We start from the raw sequence: 6,805 nt of genomic DNA, 5'->3' as shown, positions 1-6,805 counted from the left end.
CACCAACCTAATACCTTGTCACAATATTGCTCCAGGGTTGAGTAAAAACATAAATGGTCAGTTTGAATCAGCTTTTAAATTTCCCTGGGAAAGACAGTCAATCTGTTGATAGAAGCCAAAATGTGAAAGTCAGGATCTGGCATTGCTTATTATCTCTGTGAGTGAGGAGGCCTTGATGGAACTCAAAACCTACCTATGCACATTACAAACTGAAAAGGGAATTCAGTAACTAAGGAGTCATAGCAATTCCAAATGTATATATGCCTGATAAACTCTAAACAATAGAGTTTCAAATTACATGAAGCAAAATTGATAGAAATAGAAGCAGAAATATATAAATCCACAATCATAGCTGGAGAACTCAATACTCTCTCAATAATTGAGAGAACAAAGAGATATAAAATTAGTAAAGATATAAAAGACATGAACAACACTATCAACCAACTTAAATGAATTGACATTTATAGAATGCTTCACCCAACAATAGAAGAATATATATACTGTTTAAATACACATGGAACATTCATAAAGGTATATCATATTCTTGGCTATAAAAAATTTAAAGAGATCTAAAAGATTTGAAATCATACAGAGTATATTCTCTGACCATAATGGAATTAAGCAAAAAAAAAAAAAAATCCATAACCGAAAGATATGTAGAAAATCAACACATATTTTGGAAGGTAAACAATACATCTCTAAATAATCCATAGGTTAAAGAGGAAGTCACAAGGGCAATTAGAGAGAAAAATATATGTGTAAGTAGATATACTTTTTGTTGTTGTTGTTGTTAAAGAAATGGCATCTCCTCAGGTTGTCCAGGCTGGTCTTGAACTCCTAGGCTCAAGTGACCCTCCCACTTCAGCCTACTGAGTAGCGGGGACTACAGGCATGTGACACTGTGCTCAGCTTAAGAAATATTTTAAGTTGAATGAAAACAAGAACCCAATGTATCAAACGTGGGATGCATCTAATGAAGTACTACATGTGTAATTTATAGAATTAAACACTTACATTAGGAAAGAAGATATGAAATCCATGATGTAGATGTTAAGAATCTAGTAAAAGACGATTAAATTAAGTCTCAAAGTAAACAAAGAAAAGAAAAAAAATAAAGATAAAAGTAGAAATCGAAAAAATTAAAAACCAGAGAAAAATAGAGAAAATCAATGAAACCGAAAATAGATTATTTCTTAAGATCAATGAAATTGATAAACTCTTCCCAGAATGGGCACGGGGCAAAAAAAGAAAACACAAAATTACGAATATCAGAAATGAAAGAAGGAACATTACTATTAATTCTATAAACATTAAAAGGATAAGGGATTATTACAAACAACTCCATATATTCCCACGTATTTGATAATTTAGATGATATGGGTGAGCTCCTTGAACGACAGAAACTATTGAAGCTAACACAAAAATAAATAGATAACCTTAATAGTCCCGTACCTATTAGAGAAACATAATTTATAGTTAAAAACCTTTCTATTAAGCATTTAGAAAAGAAATAGCAAGTCTACACAAACTCTTCCAGAAAATAGAAGAGAGAACACTTAACTTATTTTAACTTGATAACAACACCAGACAAAAATATAACAAATAAATAAAATCAAAAGTCAATATCCCTCATGAACAGATGCTCAAATAATCAAGAAAATATTAGAAAATAGAATCCAACAATATGTAAAAAGGATAATATGTTATGACCAAGTGGGGTTTATCCTGGAAATGCAAAACTGTTGTAACATTTAAAAATCCATCAGTGTAATTCATCAAATCAGCAGACTAATGGAGAAAAATCATATAATTTTCACAATGGATTTTAAAAAAGCATTTTACAAAATTCAATTTTCATTCATGGCTTAAAACAATAGCAACATTAGCAAAAATTCTCAGTGAACTATGAATACAGTGAGACTTCATCAACCTGATAAAGGTCATTTATGAAAAGCATTACAGCTAATATCATACTTAATAATGAATAATGAATACTGTTTTCCCGGGATTGGGACAAAAGCAATGATGTCCACTTGCATCACTCCCATTCAACATTATACAAGAGATCCTGATTAGTAGAGTAAGACAAAAACAATAAATTCTGGATGCATGGAAGAGAGTGAATAAATCTCAAATGTATTATGCTCAGTGAAAGACGTCAGACTCAACAGGATGCACACTGTATGACTGCATATGACATTCTGAAAAAGTTAAAACTATGGGGAAAGAAAGTAGATTAGTGGTTGCCAGGGCCTGGAGCTGCAGGTAGAGTTTTGCTATAAAAGGGCATAGGAGAGTTTTGAAGGGTGATAGAATTATTTTATATCTTGTTTATGATGGTTACATGACTATATGTGTTTATTATTTTTATATCTTGTTTATGATGGTTACATGACTATATGTGTTTGCCATATAACTAATAGATTGGTACATGAGAAAGGATCTATTTTCCTATATGTAGATTACCCTTGATATGCCTCAGAAAGAAAAGAAAATCCCACTTAAAGAGAGAAACCAATGTGGGTTTGTCTTTGAAATGAAATTCTGGTGGTGTTTTTGCCTGTGGTTGTGATTTTTTTTCCAGAAATCCGGGTTTCTCTCTGAACTTTTGGAGTTTAGTTATTTTAAAAATGATAATTTTATCTGCTTTTGATAAACCATGGAAGAGGGCTACCTGGATATATTCTATGCCATTACCTGAGTGATTCAGGATCTTTTAAATGTAATCTCTATACTTTTCCCCATGCAAGTTCAAATAATGTTTCTATCACCTGTGACAGACAGTCCTGAGTAATGCATGGAAATAGACACTTGCACAAGTAACTGTATACACGGTTGTGTGAGAAGTGCTATAAGAGCAGTAAAAATGATATGGAAGCAGACAGCTGAATGTGATTAAGTCTGACTGGGATCTAGGCAGTAATTGAGTTGGCCTCAGAGACTTTCTGCACTAGAGTCTGGGGAAGCATATCCCAGCTTGAGAAAACACATTTGAGAGCACATTGCAGAGGACAGGAATAAATGGATGCGTGGATGACAGTATGTGATGTCTTCAGGGATAAGAGGTGCAGTGGACCTAAAAAGTGAAGAGACCATCAAACCAGGTAAGTGGTGGAAGATGAACTTAGAAAGGCAGACTTTTACCAGACAGTAGAGAGATCCTTTCTGTGCTCAACATTTTAACTTCATTTTATAAAGAGTTTTATAAATAGCAGGGGAGTGGCATACTCAGATAAGAATTTCTGAAAGACATTTTCAATGTAATCCAAGGAATTATCAGAGAGGCTTCTTGAAATAGGTCAGTTGGGAATCTGTTACATTAGATTAGAAGGTCTGCAGATGACTATGCCCTACACAGACAGAAAGGGTGTAATGATATTGATGTTGTTATGATTATAGCAGTTACCACTTTCCCCACTCCTTATGAGCCAGGCATTGTACTAAAGTACTTCAAATACATTATCTTATTTAATCCTGACAATCATATAAAGTAGGTATTATTATGTCAATGTAGTAGCCAATTATTTTCCACTTAGTCCATGTGGAGGGGCTGACCCCACTGCCTTTCCCACCCTACCAGAGGTGGTGATATTAAGGATAAGCATGTGTCCTGGGCTGTCTAACATGCGTATCCTTTTTTTCCCTTGGTTAGCAAATGGTGAGGGACAGGTATATAGCTCATTTTATACATTTGGATTTAGTCCCATGAATTTGGTGGGAATTATCAATAAGAGAAGATAAATTGTATCTGCTTTTGATAAGAAATGGATGAAAACTGGCTGGAATCATTTGTTAGTTGAGATTAATTCTACAGCCCTGAATTTCCCAATGAATTTTCCTTGAATATTCATCCTGATAAATACTCTGTGAAAAAGTGTTCTGTTTTATGCATTAACTGGGAAAGCATTGTATACTGTATTATCTCAGAACTTAGTAAAGGGACTAGAAATCCTGCAGTCAAGAAATCTATTTAATTTTGTTTAATCCAGCTTTCTCAAATGTATGTAAAGAAGTTACTCTTTTTACACATGTATTGACTAGCATCTACCACATTTTGGCAAATACAGTTGTAGGCATTTATCTGCCTAACTATAGTTAAACCATTCAAGATTTTAATAGCAGGATAAAAGGCACCCTTGTCTCTAGTATCTCTTGAGGTTGCATTTCTTAGTCTTTTCCCTGAACACTTACAAAGGTGCAGATCAGATCTGAAAACAAAAGAAAATGTTAAGAGCCGGGGCATGTTTTGGTCAATTTGGATTTACACGTTTCCATACAACAGTATTCTGCTGCCTTCCAGAGACACTAGAATCCATCACCTGACAGCTGTGGAGAGCACAGTTTCTCATTTGGCTTACCACTGTGCCTGAGACTCCCCACAAAAGAGACCCAAACATATTACCTAAGGAAATGAGGGGTCACTGAATGATAATGTGAAGTAGAAGAATTCACATTCTCATCTGCACAGTCACCCAGGGGTCTCATTTTTGAATCTGGAATGTGAAACGAACTTTGGAAATAATTGAAAAAATGCCCAGTATGCCCAGTACAATGCTGGGTGTGGTAAATACAGCAGTCAAAAGATATGACCACTGTTGTGTCATCTGTGTCTTCATAGAGCTTTCTTATTGTAGCTTCAAGTAATGTCTCTAAGAAGCTTTTTTTAAGTTATAATTTACCTCAAATTCCCTTCCTTATAATATTTAATGAAATGACACATAAAATGCAAGGAAAGTGAGTAAAAGAAGAGCAACATGGCTTCTAAAAGAGAAAAGTGTTTTATAAGACATAAAAGCAGTTTCATGGGGAAGGCCATCAATGGTGGCATTAGTGACTAACATAGGATCTGAAATAATACCAGTAATAATTAAAAACGTTTCTTTCTGAGACCTTTCAAATGCTGAGGAACTCTTCTCTCCTCAGGAAACTTCACTGTGTTTTGTTGATGACAAACTGGTGTAATAAAAACAAAGACACACTGAAATGGAATTTTTACAATTGTGATTCTTAAAAAACTTAATATTGGTTTACATACCTAAGCTATCTTATTTTCGCACTGTTTTGCAAACCATTGAAAAGGCTTAACAATCAATCCATGTTAAAATTAGTTCAAAACATGCATGCTCAGAATGAATTACATTGAAAAGACTCTGGAACTCTAAAACGATTTTAGTTTTCTTAATTTTTCATGTAGAAAAACCCACAACTGGTGTTCCTCATTACCTGGTTTAGCAGCTTTTTATCTATAGAAGTGTTGAAAATTATAATAGAAACTTATAGAATATTATCTTAGAGATGATGGTGATTTTGAAACTAGACAGTGTGTAGGACAGAAAAGACAACAAGCAATATTTCAGGAGCAGATATAAGCTCTGCTGTGAAAGAGTTTACGCATTATTGGGGAAGGTGGGGGTGAAGAGGATAGACTTATATATACCTGAATACAATCAAGGGCATCATGGAAGGAGAATGAAAACCATCTACATGGCTTATGCCTGTTTTACTACTGATATGGTTTGATTCTGTGTCCCCACCCAAATCCCTCTGGAACTGTAATACCCACATGTCAGAGGAGGGGCTTGGTGGGAGGTAACTGAATCATGGGGGTGAATTTTCCTCTTGCTGTTCTCATGATAGTGAGTGAATTCTCACAAGATCTGATGGTTTTAAAGTGTGTCATTTCCTCCCCTCGTGCTCTCTCTCGCTCTCCTGCTCTGCCGCAGTAAGATTTGTTTGTTTACTCTTCACCTTCTGCGGTGAGATTGTAAGTTTGCTGAGGCCTTCCAGCCATGCTTCCTGTTACGCCTGGGGAACTGTGAGTCAATTAAACCTCTTTTCTTCTAAATTACCCAGTCTCCAGTAGTTCTTTATAGCAGTGGGAAAACAAACTAATACAACTATTCACCGTTGTCATCAATATAACATTACCATTCCAGAATGCTCTTGTCCTAGAAGATAGAAGTTACAAATAACTTTATTGTTCATTTAAGAAACTTTCTGGAAGACCCATTGTATTAGGCTGTTTTTGTGTTGCAATAAAGAAATACCTGGGACTGGGTAATTTACAAAGAAAATAATTGGCTCAGAGCTCTGCAGGCTGTGCAAGCATGGCTGTATAAGCATCTGCTTCTGGTGAGGGCCTCAGGAATCTTACAATCATAGCAGAAGGTGAAGGGGGAGCAGGTGTCACAGGAGAGTGGAAGGAAGAAGAGGAAATGCCATACTCCTTTAAACAACTAGATTGTGCAAGAACTCACTATCGTGAGGACAACACCAAGCCATTCCTGAGGGATCTGTCCCTGTGACCCAAACACTCCCCACCAGGCCCTCCATCTCCAACATTGGGGATTAATTTCAACATGAGATTTGGAGGGAGCAAGCGTCCAAACTATATCACATGTCAACTCTATAATGGAAAGTATTAAAGACAGTTTGTACCCGAAGATCCTCAGAACTACTCACTTCAAAATACCTGTTTTGCTGTGGTTACCAATGCTTAATGATCACATGAAGCCTCTCTCTGAATTGTAACCAAGTCCTTACATTGAAAGATCCACTCTAAACCAGACTCTAAAATCTCAATAGATATCCCAACTTTTTCCTTTCCCTTCTGAGATGCTACTAGAACTGTCAAGAGACAGTGTCTCTAAAGAGAGACAGTGTCCTCCTTTACCACAGTTGAGTTTTCTTATCAACAGATTGTTTTGGTAATATTTTGGATATTTTTCAGAGCCAGCATTCAACAATCTTGGGCCCCAATGAGATCCAATCAAAATGAGGACTCCTTAATTTTCAGTTTTGACTT

Source organism: Macaca mulatta, chromosome 2 (assembly GCF_049350105.2).
Source record: "Macaca mulatta isolate MMU2019108-1 chromosome 2, T2T-MMU8v2.0, whole genome shotgun sequence".
Lineage (NCBI taxonomy): Eukaryota > Metazoa > Chordata > Mammalia > Primates > Cercopithecidae > Macaca > Macaca mulatta.
Note: the sequence above shows the minus strand (reverse complement) of the source record.